Consider the following 15,517-nt stretch of genomic DNA (forward strand, 5'->3'; position numbering starts at 1 on the left):
AGTCTATAGCTGTCGTTGTTTGTTTTTTATTAGAGAGAGAAAGAGAGAGAGAGCATGAGCAGGAGAGGGGAAGAGAGAGAGAGAGAGAGAAAATCTTAAGCAGGCTCCACACTGACACGGAGGTCGATTCCACGACTCAGGGATCATGACCTGAGCCGAAATCAAGAGTCAGGACACTCACCACGCACCCCTAAAGTCTATAGTTTATTCAGATTTCCTTAGTTTTCATCTACTGCCCTTCTTCTGTTCCAGGATCCCATCTATGACACCCCAATACATTTCATTGTCATGCCTCCTCAAGCTCCTCTTGGCTGTGACAGTTGTTTAGACTTTCCTTGTTTTTGGTGACCTTAACAGTTTTGAGGAGTACTGGCCAGGTATTTTGTAGGGCATCCTCTCCTGGAATTAAAAAAAAATTTTTTTTTTCTCATGATTAGACTGGTGTTTTGGGCTTTGGGAGGGAAGATTGCAGAGACACAGTGGCACAGTCATCACATCATCTAAAAGGTATATATACAAATCATCTAAAAGGTGATTTGTGCCTGTTGATGTTGACCTTGGTCACCTGGCTAACTTAAGGCAGTATTCATTGTCCCACTGCAAGGTTACTCTTTCCCCCTTCTTTCCATACTGTCCTCTTTGGAAGGAATTTACTATGAGTGGCTCACACCTAAGCAGTGGAGAGCTGAGTAGCTACATACATTATTTGGAATTCTTCTGCACAGAATTGTCTCTTATTTTCCATTTATTAATTTACTCAATTATGTATTTATGTCAGTATTGACTCATGGATATCTATTTTGCATTTTGGGCTATAATCCATACTTTATTATTCAAATTATGGCATCTTTGGCCATTGGGAGCTGTCAGTTGTGTCCCGTGTCTTCCTGCCATACTCTTATCAGTGTGTGTGTGTGTGTGTGTGTGTGTGTGTGTGTGTGTGTGTGTGAACACTTCCTTACTTCTTGCCAATACAAGATATTCTGGGTTCATCTTATATATTTCCTTTGCTTATCTTAGAATCAATCACATTTCCAAAGAGCCTTGGTTCCTTTCATTGGAGAATGATTTTAAGATGAAAATCTGGGCTCTGGATATGCTTGTTGCTAATGGGGTATCATTTCTTTTATTTCCGCTTCGCTGACAGAGCAAAGAGATATGTGCGTATACGTTAGCTGGTGTACACATATTTATAAATATTGCTGTTATGTAAACAAATGTATCTGTATTAAGCTGAGCATGAGTTTTCACCGATGTCTCCAACTTTCATTCGTTACCTCACGGATCATTCCAGCTTCTTCCCTTGCTTATCTGTAAAGTTGGACTCCAACAGTGAGAAAACCAGTTTCTGGTATCCACCACCCGCTTACTTAATTGTTCAATTGCTGTTTATATGCATAGAAATATGAGAATTGTTGCTCTAGATATTATATTTTCCTTCTATTATTTTTCCATGGCTGTGTTAGTAGTCACCACAGAAATTACAACATGCACACCTAACTTATTAAAAATTAAAGTTTAATAAAACTCTTTACCCTCTTCCTTGAGAGACCTTAGAATACTTCAATTTCAGTTACCCGTCCCTTTATCTTATTGTTATATGGTATTTTACTCTCTAGGGATGTGCTTTTCTGTGCTGTGCATATGCATATATGTGTGACATTATTTATGTGCGTATATGTGACTAGACATTAAGGTAAGTGTCCACTTACCTACATACTTATCACTTTCTTTGCTCTTCATTCGCTCCAACATCTCAGCTTTCCATCTGGGGTCACTTTCCTTTTTGTTTGAACTATATTCTTTGTCAGTGAGATGTTTGATCGTGAATTTGGTTTTGGTGTTTGAAGACTGTTTCACCCTCATTCTCAAAAGATAATTTTGCGCAGTGTAGGATTTTAAATTTACTGGGGCGCCTGGGTGGCGCAGTCGGTTAAGTGTCCGACTTCAGCCAGGTCACGATCTCGCGGTCCGGGAGTTCGAGCCCCGCGTCGGGCTCTGGGCTGATGGCTCAGAGCCTGGAGCCTGTTTCCGATTCTGTGTCTCCCTCTCTCTCTGCCCCTCCCCCGTTCATGCTGTGTCTCTCTCTGTCCCAAAAATAAATAAACGTTGAAAAAAATTAAAAAAAAATAAATTTACATGAATTTTCTTTCAGTACATTGGGATTTCATGGTTGATGTTGAAGTCATATATCTATCCATTGCTAAACTTTGAGAGTAATCTACTTTATTTCCCTTTTATTCTTTCTTTTCTTTCTTTCTCTTCTTTCTTTCTTTCTCCCTTCCCTCCCTCCTTCTTTCTCTCTTTCCTTCCTTCCTCCCTCTTTCTTTCTTTCTTTCTTTCTTTCTTTCTTTCTTTCTTTCTTTCTCTCTTTCTTTCTTTCTGTCACTTTGCCATTTGTCACAGTTTGGCAATAATGCATATAGATATTATTTTCTTTTTTTATTTATCCTGCTTGGGTTTTCTGAACCTGAGTTTGTGGATTCATTTCATTCATCAATTCTGGAAAATTATCACATATTATCTCTTCAAATATTGCCTCTGTTCCATTTTCTTTCTTTCTTCTCCTTCTGAAACTTATAGTCACCAGTATTTTTGTCTCTCTTTCTGTCTCTGGGCTGTATGTGGATGCTATTGTCTGAATGCTTATGTTCTCCCCAAATTCATATGCTGAAATCCTAACCCCATAATGATGGTACGAGGAGGTGGGGTCTTTGAGAGGTGATTGGGTCATAAGGGTAAACCTTTATGATTGGGATCAGTGCACTTATTAATGAGAATCCAGAGAATTATCTCACTCTTTCTGTGTGTGAGGGCGCAACAAAAAGATGCTGTGTATGAACCAGGAAGTAGGTACTGGACCTGCTGGTACTGTGACCTTAGACTTTCCAGCCTCCAGAACTGTGAGAAATAAATTCCAGTTGTTTATGAGCTGCCCAGTCTGTGGTATTCTGTTAAAACAGCCCCAGTGACTTAGACACTGGAAAACATCATCTTCTTTCCTGGTCTCCCTTTAGTTATGTCTAATCTGCTGTCCAATACAACTGTGGAGCTCTTAGTTCCTTCTACTGTATATTTTATATCCAGAAGTTCTGGGGTTTTTTTTTTTCAAATCTACTGTATCATTTCTTACAGTTTTCTGTTACCACTGAATATTTTCAAGCTTGCTTTTTATTTCTGTAGACGTCATGGTTATTTTATAATCAGTGTGCAATTCTATTCCTTTTGTTCATTTTCTTTCATGTTGCCTTGCTTCCTTGTACAGCTGGTTATCTTTGCCAGCCTCCTGGTCATTGCACTGGAAAAATATTTGTTCAGATTCCTTGAGGTCAGAGATAAATGGGCCTTACTCCAGAGTGCCTTAGAAGCTTGAGGTTTCCTGGCCTGCATTAGACTATACATGTCTGTGGACGGGAGGTTAGCAGATGGGTTTTGATCTGGTTTGCCCCTACCCTTAAGGGTCATGTTTATAGAAGGAAAGAACTCCTGTAATAATCCCAAACTCAGGCAGGTCTTGGGCCTGAACTTCTGCCCTCATGCTCTGCGAAGCCTTGGGACCAGAGGGTAAGAAGTTGGTACTGACAACCTCAGAGCAAGTGCTACATTCATTATACTTGTGATTATTCATTGCGTGATATTCTGCATCCTGATTTTTTCTCTTAACATTATGTTTTCCATATACTCCATACCTGATATTTATCTTTTAACAAAATAATGTAATTCTTTTTTAGAGTTATCAAAAGCTGCTTTAAAAAAAAGTTTATTTATTCTGAGAGAGGGAGAAAGAGCTTGGGAGGGGCAGAGAGAGGGGAAAAGAGAGAGAATCCTAAGCATACTCCACACTGTCAGTGCAGAGCCTGATGTGGAGCTTTAACCCGTGACCTGTGAGATCATGACCTGAGCCGAAACCAAGAGTTAGGTGCTTAACTGACTGAGCCACCTGGGTGTCCCAAAAACTGCTTAAAAAAAAAAATCTTCACAGGATTTCCACCATATTAAGAACTTAAACAAATTTTTCCAGCAAAATTTATTACCAGTAAATTCTGATTACCTTTTAGATCTTTTATACTGGAGAAATAAAAATATTGAAGATCATAAAATTTCGATCTAACACTAGAGAACAGAGAACTGAATTTGATAATATATCAGGTGCATAACAATAATAATGAAAACCTCAATAATATGTCAATTCCAGGTAAGGCTAGTGAAGAAGAGAGGTAGAGGGAAAGAGTGTTAAGATCTGCCCGTGACCGTAGCTGAGCTTTGATCCCTGGACCACTCCTTGTTCCTCCAGCTAGGGACCACTACTTCCTTTTTCTTGCATGCTGAAAGCTGGCCATTGTCCAGGAATGATTCCTGCTCTAATAAGAAGCATAAAAGCCCCCTGGCTGACCCTCCTGTACTTCTGGAAGGAGTGTAAATTGCTACAGCTATTCTGAAGACCAATCCAACAATATTCAGTGCAGTTAAGTAATTGCCTTGTAACTCAACAATTTCATTTGTGAGTAGTGTATCCAGAGAACCTCGCCCATGGGTGGATGAGAATCTATGAGAATATGCGTAGAATAAAAAATTGGAGGCAGCGGCACTGTTTATCCCTAAAAGAAGGGGTATGTAAAATACAACGTGTGTATATGACACAATGCCATATAGCAGCCAGAAGGATGAAACGGATCTACAAATAGCAATGTCTCAAACACATAATGTTAAATGAAAAAAAAGGAAATGGAATGAGATCGTAGAATGAGGTCTGTTGCTACTAACAAACCACCCCGAATTTATTGGCTTAAAATGACTGTTTATTAGCTCATGAGGCTATGCGTCCACGTTTGGGGTTGGGATGCGCAGGGCATTTCTGCTGGTCTCTACTGGGCTCATCATTCCCCTGCAGTTGCTTGGCAATTGGAACAGTTGTTACAAGGTTGTCTTAGATGGCTTTACCTGCCCATCTTGGCACTGATGTTGGCTTCTTCTGTCTCGGAGGGCCTCATGTTTGCAACAACTTGTGGGCTAGCCTGGGCTTTCTCACATAGTAGCAGGAGAGTTGCCAGAGCAAGAGAGGTCAGGCCCCAAAGGACAAGCTGATATTAAGCCTTTGCTTGATCACGTGCAAGTTATGTGCCACACCTGGGGTCACAAATGAAGAGGGTACACGACAGCATGGATCCAGGGAGGTGGGTGGGTCACTGGATGCCAGAACAGCAACAGTCTGCCACAATAGAATACTAATTGCTGTAGGCCGAATGGTGTTCCCCCACAAATTCATATGTTGAAGACCTGACACCAGGACCGCGGGATGTAACCACATTTAGAGACAAAGTCTTAAAAAAGGTAATTAAGTTAAAATGAAGTTTTCAGCCCGGGCCCCAGTACTATCTGACTGATGTCCTTACAAGAAGAGGAAATTGAGATACCACGTTTGTGCTCACACAGAGGAGAGACAACGTGAGGCTGCAGTGAGAGACAGCCATTGGTAAGCCAAAGGCAGAGGCCTGAGAAGAAATCAACCCTGCTGACATCTTGATCTTAGACTCTAGCCTCTAAAACTGTGGAAAACTTGTGTTGGTCAAGCTACCCCATCTGTGGTGTTTTGTCATGGCAGCCCGAGCTAACTCATATGGTGGTATTCATCTAATTGTAAAGGGTTCACCCGCAAGCCATGATTGTGTTTTCCACAGATGCAAAGGGAGTTGACTAAACACGGGTGCAGATCAGCAGTACGTGTATTACATTCCGGAGTGGAGGTGTTTGTGAGGGAAAGAGAATGGTATTGGGGCAGGAAATAAGGTGAAAAACAATCTAAAAAGAGAGCCATGCATGGATGGGTGATAATAGTGTGCCATGTGTTTGAGAAGGTGATCCATTCAAATCTGTACCTGAACTTAAAAAATGGAATAAAGTAAAATAAAAAGATAGTCTCTCCTGGTTGAGGCAGAGTGGGCTTTCTTAGCAGGGATAACACCAATTTTAAAAACCTAATATTATTGAATTCTACTCTATGAGAGGTTGTCTTGCATCATTAAATCTTCTACATGAAGGCAACATTGCTCTCATTTAGATGAGAGGAAACCGAGGCAAAGAGAATTTAAGTAAGCTGTCCATAGATACACCATGAGTAGTGGTGGGCAGGGGGTTGAACTCCAGTCTGTGTGATTCCCACCCTGAGCCTTGGCAGTTCCCATTGGATCATCCATAACTTAGCATCTGTGTCTCTTCAGCTTCTTTGGCCCTTTCCTCATGTCTAGAGTTGGATTCCTTCCTTTCTCTCAGGTGTTTGTCTTCTTTCCGAGTCACTGGTCTCCTGTCACCTGCCTTGCTCTCTGATGCTACTGTCTGGCCCTTATGTGCAGGCTGGCTCTCTCCTGGTTCACCAACACACTTGCACCTCACCAGGGTGGCTCCAGCATTGCATCCCCAAGGTCAGGGCGCTGGAGGCAGAGAGAAAGAACACAGGCAGCAGTAGGCAGAAAGAAGCATAGGATCAGGCTTTATTTAACTCTTTCGGCTGTGATTGTGGGCACTTGGAAATATGGGTGACCAAGTTCCATCTTCAGAGATTCTGATATAACTAGTCGGGGGTGCAATCTTGGCAACAAACATTTTCAGAAAGCTTGCCAGGTGACTGCAGTATACAGTCAAGGTTGAGAATTACTGGTTGGAAGTTTGAATTTTAGTGCTAAATGGATACTTTTTATTTTTTTTAATTGATAATTTATATTTAAATGTTTATGATTTTTGAATGTTTATTTATTTTTGAGAGAGACAGAAAAAGAGAGCCTGGGGAGGGGCAGAGAGATGGGGGGAACAGAGGATCTGAAGCAGGCTCTGTGCTGACAGCAGAGAGCCCGATGCAGGGTTCAGACTCACTCACTGTGAGGTCATGAGCTGAGCCGAAGTCAGACACTTAACAGACTGAACCGTCCAGGTGCCCACAAACTGTAAGATATTTAAGTGCACAATGTGATGATTTGATATATGTACACATTGTCAAAGGATTCCTCCCGCTGAGTTAATTAATACTTCCATTACCTCACATATTTACCCCTCTCCCTTTTCTTTTTTTGGTAAGAATGTTGGAATTTTAGCAAATTTCAATGATACAATACAGTGTTATCAACTATAGTCTAATGTTATTCATTAGATCCTCAGGCCTGAATCATCTTTTGACTGAAAGCTTGTACCTTTTTACCAGCGTCTCCCTCGCCAGCCTCCTAACCATCCCCTTATGATGGCGAGTGGGAGCAGATTGTTAAGTACGGAAGAATTTTCCAAGCTGATTGGTGGTAGGTTAAGTTAGCCACAGTGAGAGTATTTATACCACAGAAAGGGGCAAATGTGACAAATCAGGGCTTGTTTTTTAGAGAGTTGGTTGACCAGAATGCCGGTGGATGCAACTCACAACATGAGTTATGAAACTTCATGTATATAAAAGGCTCAATGCTGTATGATGCAGTGCAAGTGTCCATGCTATGGAGTCAGAAATGGGAGCTCAAGTCAAACAGTTTACAACCTTATAGCCAAGTGATGAAGGGAAAATTATTTTGTCCTACCTGGGCTTTGATTTTCCTAGCTTTTAAGTAGGAATCATCATGCCTACCTCACTGGAGTACTATGAGGAGGAAAACTCTAATATGAATGCATTTCGCATTGTGTACAAAATAGATGCTTGAAAGATACTGGTTGAATTTGCCCAAGGAACAAAGCATAGCTAACAAACCCATCCATAATGCTTTCAGAAAATGCAAATGATAGGACTACTTACAAATGTTTAGTGTATATCTAATATTATATTTTTCAATCATCAGGCTCCTTCACTCACAGCAACCTTTTGAGGTAGATGCTGTGCTTTGCCATCATTTTATTTTATTTTTTATTTTATTTTTATTGTTTTTAGAGAGAAAGGGCATGCAAGCAGGGGATAAGGTCAGAGGGAGAGAGAAATAGTCTTAAAAAACCTCCACCCTCAGTGAAAATCCTGACGCGAGGCTTGATCTCACAACCTTGGGATCATGACCTGAGCTGAAATCAAGAGTCAGATGCTCAACTGACTGAGCAGCACAGATGCCCCAGGGCTTTTTTTTTTTTTTTTTTTTTTTTTTTTTTACACAGGGCTTGGATCTGTCAGGGTACAGAGCCACTCCTCTTAACCATTATGTGCTACTGGTAAATGATGCTAAATGCCAAATAATGATGATGCATGCAATAAAGATGATCACGTGTGCTAAGTGTGTCTGCCTCATTCAATTAGGCCTGACATCATCTGGAAAACAGCACCCTTTGCATCAATTAACATGGAGTCACAGCTTTGTAGATTCCTCAGGGGCTGCCTGAGATCTTCGCCAGAAAGCATGCCATAAATTGTGGTCATGTTTTACACAGTGCAGCCACTCTCTAGGATCCTGTGGGGATTAGAGTCTTACCGGAAGAGGTTCTTACTGTCTTCAGCTAAACCAGCTTGAAGCCCTTCCCCGCCCAACCCTGTTCTCTTTCCAAGATCCTATTAACAAACCTTCGATATGGTGCTGATAACAGCTTGCCCCTGCGTGACTGGCCTCTCCTCCTTCTTTGGAGCCTGGACCAGCTCCTTTAAAGAATATAAAAGAAAGTCACTCATTTCTTCCTGATCTCGCTTAATCAATTCTGCCGTTTCTGGGCCATTAGAAGGTCTACAATTTCTTCAACTCTCCACACTGCATTTCGATTAAGGGCAGAGATATTTTTCCTCCTCTGGAGTTTTCCTTCCTGTCTGGTGTCCTGCAGAACAGAGGCAATGTAAGAAGCTTCCTCTCTTGTTTTCATGGAAAAGAAACCTAGGAAAAGGATTTTGTTTCCCTACCATTTATTTATTTTTTATTCACCAGCCACACTTATTCCTCTTAGAGAAGCATCTTCCTCTTTTCTTCTTTTCCCTCTCTTTCTCCCTCCTTCCTTTCCTCCTGCCTTCTCTCTCTTTTTTCTCACTTTTATACAGTGACTTCTATAATAGATTATGTTCTGCATAATTTCACCTCTGAGGAATTGCCAAAATAGTGCTCTGAATCTCCTGAGAATGAAAACAACCAAAATAATCTGTTTCTACAGTCGAGTTGATCAGATTTTGAGAGGAAATTTGAAGTCTGGATTTGAGAATTTCACTTTAAAATATTTTGCATCAGCTCCTAACTAGTGAATAGTGAATTATCCTTTCTATGTATAACCCAGATGGTTGTTGGAGATCTTTCTTTGGTGCATCTTTCTGTGCATGTGTGTGCGTGTGTACGTGTGTGTGTGTGTGTGTGTGTGTGTGTGTGTGTGTGTGTGTGTGTAGGGTGGAAAGAGTGGAAAGATGCACCTCTGGGGAGGTTCTGAAGACTGATTTAAAATGACTGAGAAGTGCTTGAAGAACTACAAGCTGATTCTGATTAGAATCACATTTTAGGGAGATTTTGGAAAGAGACTAGTACACCCCATTCAGATTAGAGAGGGGGGCAGACCCTAAAACTCTCCAGTTACAGAAGGATGTATGTGAGCTTTGGTGTGGGGTGAACATGTGGCTGGGCATATGTGGGCATGCATGGTAATGTTTGTCATTCCTCAAAGATGACACCGTATCTCTTTGCCTGAGGCTTTCTTTGTCATTGCTAAGCGAAGCCTGTTTCATGTGCGAATTCATGGCATATGAGGAATAACCCGTGATTTGACTCTTTTTTTTTTTTCCATTAGCAAGTTTTGTTACAATAAATGCTAGGTTAAGAGTCTGGGCATTAAATAACCTAGAATCCTAGTTTTATCTTTGCTGCCTGGGCAAAGAGAGACAAATTCTTAACCTCATGAGCCTCAACCTTCAATTGGAAAATGGAATTGATCAATATCTACCTACAGAGGCTGGATGAGATAATGCCTGGAGAGCCCCTTGTGCAAGTCACAGGCATGAAATAAGAGCCCAACAAATATGAGTTATTTTAATTGTTTTTACCTACTCATTTTATTAAGATACATTAGATTTCTTAAAGTATTTGCTCAAGTATCTTTTCTGAGAGCTTTTTTTTCCTGGCTTTTCAAGGTAGAGCTTAGGCAATGCTTATTTCATGTCTCAGTTGAAGTTCAAAACATGTTGTTGGTAATTTATCTTTTTTTTTTTTTTTTTAATCTGTCACTTCCAGTCCACTGGATCCTTTTGACCAAAAGGCGTGCTATGAATATTGTTAATCTTGGTACATGACTAACGAGTGCTGAGGCCAGTACCTGTACATACTGCCAAGTACCTGTCTCTGTTTATTCATCAGGTACTTATTGAGTGCCAGATGTGCTAGGGGCTAGGCATGCAATGGTATGCAGTCCCTATCTTCAGAAAGCTCACAGGCTCATGAGGAATATGGATAAAGAGTAAAGTAACATATATTGTGTTAAAAAGGGAAGTTCAGCTATACTTTTTATACTTAGAAGAGGCTGAGCCAACTTCTTTGACATCTGAAGAATCTTAAGACAGAAAGTGGAGAAAGGTTTGTGGGAGGTGGGAGGGTGCAGGGGGAACTGTCCAGCAGAGCTTCAGCTGAAATCACATCCAAGGTGACTATGTACAATGTAGAGGGCCTTGACCATCTATCTACCCATTGGGATAAAAAAAAAAATGCTTTGCCCTAAACCTCGTGGGAAATTTGCCAGCATTCGAGACATCTTAAGAGCTATGAAAACCACTTCAGAAATTCCTGAATTTTCCCACAGTTACACACCATCAGGGTTCAGTTGGCTTCCTTCTGTAACTACCCAACAATCATAGTTGAGAAACAAACCTCTAGTTTTAAAAAATGTGTAATATATTCCCTGAGTATGTGTGTGTGTGTGATTTAATTTTTTTCAGAATAAATTCTAGCATTTTTTGAAACTAAAACTTGTTTTATATTCTCTCAAAGCCTGACTCATCTCTTAGCATGCCTTGTCAAATCATCAACCCCCTGAGGAAGCAGCTGATATTGCTTCCTGAAAAACTAACCACTCTTTTCTTAGCAGGAGGACACGTAGTCTAAGTGAAGGAGAAGAAGAGAATGCATATCAATTCCCCACAGCATGCATAGTATTTGAAAAATAATGCAATGGCCACAGTTTCCTCTTGGGGATGTGTTGGGGGTGGGGAGAGTGTGACTCTGACAATCTCTAATGGTTAGATTCAGAGAAGGTTGGGCATAATATTCAGCTCCTCAAATGGTTATTTTTGAAAGAATGGCTACCACTCTATATACTAACCGTCTCTTCAAACTACATTATCCATAAAGATTATTATTCTTTTGTATAATGGAAAGTGCGTGTGCTTTAGAGGCAGAAACAGCTGGGTCCAAATTCTGGCTCTGCTGAATACAAAGTCTGTGACCTCAGGATAAACATTTATTCTTTCTGAGACTCCATTTCCTCATCCTTGAGGGAGAGAAATAATACTTCTTTCACAGCTTTCTTTTGCAAAGATTAGATGATGTGATATCTGTTAAACTGAGTGAAGAGTCAATATTCAATGATGTTTGTTCCTTCCCTATTTCCTTAGTCAAAGGAGTAGGAAGCAGTGTCTGGCTCACACTGTAAGCAGAGACCCACATTCCTCAAGGAGGATATCTTTCACCTATAGTACAGACATCATTGTTGAATTTCCAGAGCCCTGAGAAGCAGCCATGAATTAATTTTATTTACTTATTGGATTTTTAAATTACTTTACCTAATTAGGTTTATTTTATTTATCATTCACTTATTAGAGTTTTCTCAGTCAAGATTTCCATGGACTATCCTCCTCTAAAGTAAATAGAATCTAGAGCTTATTCAGAACAGACTTTTATAAGATTCACCCAGAAGGAAAAGGAACCAGGAATATGGGTGTGCAATTAATGGAAGATTAAAACCTAGTGGTCAATAAACACATAAGAAGATCCTCAATCTTAATCATGTAAGTGAAAGTAAATATTACGAAACATCATTTCAGATCCATCCACCTGCCAAAAAGTGTAAGATCATCAGTACTAAGAGACGGTGAGGTGGCAGAACAATGGAGATCCTCACACACTGCTAGTGGCTTTGCAAATGAGTAAAACGACTTTGGAGAGTGATTTGACAATCTGTAGTCATGTTGAAAGTACACGCAGCCTTTGACCAAGTGATTGCCTTTGTAGGTGAGTACTCAGGAGCAGTTGTCACACGTGTCCGTGGAGATGTGTGAGCATGGTTGTTAACCGCACAAAGGAAGGAAGGGGCAATCGAATGGTCCGGCAATAAACCTGGATCAGATATATTTTAGTGTTTTCCTAAGCTTGTTAAAATGAGTTAAACATACATACGGGCATGAAAATATCTCCAAGATGTACCACATCATTAAAAATGTGCCACAACCATTTCACGTGTGCACATGGAGACAAGGACGAGGATGTGTGTTGGTGTTTACTACCACACTAGTGACAAGTTGAAAACAAGTTAAATACCCATCCGCAGGGGACGTGGTAACTAATTGTGGTGGATTCATAAAATGGATGATTAAATGGCAGCTAGATTAAACTAGAGGGGTTGTATCGGTATGGGTGAATAGCAAATGCAGAAGGAAGTATGTGTATCTTTTAGAAGTTAAATGCATGCAAAATTACACTACATATTATTTAGTAGTGCACTTGCCCAATACATGGGTTAGGGGCATTGATGCCCCCAGAGTCAAAAACCCATGAATAAGTTAAGACTCCCTTAAAAACATAATTAGTAGCCCCTTGTTGACTGGAAGCCCTAATGGTAACGTGAACATGTTAATGGTAGCATATATTTTTGTGTGTTACATGTCTTATATATTGGATTATTACAATTAAGTAAGCTAGAGAAAAAATATTAAGAACATCACAAGGAAGAGAAAAATACATTTATAGTACTATGTGTATATTTACTGAAAAATTATCTGCCTGTGGGCAGGCCAAGCTGGATGCACTGGACAAAGTGGGGTGGTGGATGGCAGGGCGCCCAGGATGGAGAGTTTCCTGAGCGTGGAGACCCTGGTCCAGTAGGAAGCCTGGGTGGAGGGGGAGGGGTGCGCAGGCAAGCGGCAACAGGACCCAGAGGTGCACCATCTGCCTGTGGCCATGGACAGCTGTGGTCAATCGTGAGTGTGCTGGGCTCCAGGAGATGGAGGGGTTGGGGTGCAGTAGAAGGGAGGAGGGTTACAAGCCTGATCCAGGAAGGGTCTGTGCCCCTGAGCCTGGCCTGGAGCACTACGGGGAGGGAAGGCAGGAGCGCTGGGGCTTCGAGGCTCCCTGCACAGCATCACCCCTGCCCTCTGGATACTCTGCTTCAGCCCAGCGTCCTGCCCACCAGTCCCCATGCTTGACCCCACCAGCCTGTCTGTACATGGGGGGCGGGGGTGCTGTAACTCTTTCTGGTATCAGCCCCGGGGCTGCTGATGGCCTAGAGGGGGGGTGGGGGGGGCTCCCTCCACCCCACCCCCCAGGGTGCTCAGAGGACAGCAGGCACAATCTCTGCTTAAAGGCACAGCCTTCCATTCTGTCCCTTGGAGACTGGGGTAAGCAGCTGTGAATAAATGCCTTGTGCCTTTTGCTGTCATTTCTTAAAAAAGAAAAAAATCCACCTATAAGTGGATCCATTCAGTTCAAGGGCCAACTGTATATACGTATATAAATAAAGTACAGAAGAACCTATGGGAAAAATATGCACTAAAGTTGAAGTGTCATGGGGGATGTGGAGAGAGAAGAGAATCTAATGGGCAGGGACAGGGCTGTTTCATGTATCTGAAATATTTCAAATGACAAATGGAAAATAAAGGTCCTAGTGGAAGGGACATTGCCTCCACTAATTTAAACAGTATTTTAAAATAATAATAAAAAAACTTGTGTCCTGTTTACCTTCCATTAGCTACAAGATCTAGATGAGAGATGCCTAATCTTGCATTTCTACACTTTGGGCTTTTCTGAGTTCGTGATGTGAGCTTAGCATCTCTGTGTCTGTTTCAGTCCTGAGCAAGATTCAGAGGCAAGACAGGGAAATAGGACGAGCCTGTCTGGAGACGGAGGCTCCAACCAGATGCCAGCACTCACACCTTTCCTCTCTTCTCTGCCCACTCATTTCCCTACCAGCCCCTTTGTCCCCCTCTGCAGCCCCCAATCTCCCCATGGCTTCTTGGGCTCCAGGATCCCTCCTGAAGACTAGGGAATCAACAAGTTTTATCATCATATTCAGTCCCCGTGAACATTGCTGAGTGGTGTCCAATTCTTTGAAATTTTACAGCAGTCCTTGTCAGTGTGATGAATGAGCCTTCTCCCCATGTGCTTTGTTATAAGCTGCTGTGGATCCCAACTCTTATCTCCGTGGTTGGGAGATGAGGTGGGGAAGTGCTTTATGGGATTGTTCACAGTCCTTCATAAAATGTCAAAGAAAGTTGTTTTTAATGGACAGAGACTTTCTCCTACACTGCAGAATATGCACCACTCCTGGAATTAGCCCTGCTATGGGAAGTTTTCCTTTTCTCTTCAGGGATTTCTTCCCACTGGGAAAAGGGATAGAATACCAGACAGGACACCAGATAGGGACTGCTTTTGCTTCCCTGATAGTCTAAACGCTAATGTTTGCTTTGGGTGCATCCCACTCTGTTGACATGCTGCCCATGGCTGAGCACATGTTGAAGCAGAAAGAGGGATGGCCGCATAAATGGGTGCAGGAGGGACCCTGCAGGGGTTAACTAACTCTCCAGGAGGGTCCAGCCCAGGACCAGAAATTTCTTTTTCACCTGGAAAATAAGGCATGATTCTAGGCATGGGATCCTGGCTGAGACTCTTTTGAGATTTAAAAAGCACGGTGTGATTTGGTGAATTTTCTTTGCCTTTAAAGAGAGAATACAGGAGGCCAGATGGGGGGATCTGTGTCAGATGGGGCTGGACATAGCTCTCCAGCCTCTTAGCTCCCACTGGGGAGACCAAGGAGGATTCTAGGTTCTGGACTCCTTTTCTTTCCGGCTAGTACAATTTTGTTTGCATATTAAAACTGAGAGGAAAGCTATCAGGAAGAAGAAAAAACCCTGCTGAGCATGATTTATCAGTTTGCTTGATGTAGTGATCCTGCTGTGAAATTCGTTTAACTCTGTGAGGTCTGGCCATTCAAATGCAGGACTCTTGGCTTTATGATTCAATCAGCTGCCTAGACATCTAGAATAAAATGAAGAGCAGAGCAGGAAAAAAAAAAACCCTCTACTAATAACTACATAATAAGCCTAGTGTAATAAATATGTTCTTCCGTTCACCCTTTAAATAAGCATGGACATTCCATGCTTGTAGGAAGGCTGGGCTGTTCCCAGGGCAGAAGAATTCAGCCAGGGGAATTGAGGGCAACATGGTTGATCTTGCAGCCTGAGCTTCTTAACTGAACAATGATCTAAACCCAACTTTAAAAGCAGGAGCAAGAACTGTGACCACAGGGAGGTCACATGGCTTAACTGCCACGTGGTTTGCCATTCGTGACTGACATTCGGCTCATGTGCATAGTCATGGGTGTGCCAGCTGGCTTCTGTTCTTAT

Source organism: Herpailurus yagouaroundi, unplaced genomic scaffold (assembly GCF_014898765.1).
Source record: "Herpailurus yagouaroundi ecotype Mexico unplaced genomic scaffold, PumYag 185, whole genome shotgun sequence".
In the NCBI taxonomy this organism is placed as follows: domain Eukaryota; kingdom Metazoa; phylum Chordata; class Mammalia; order Carnivora; family Felidae; genus Herpailurus; species Herpailurus yagouaroundi.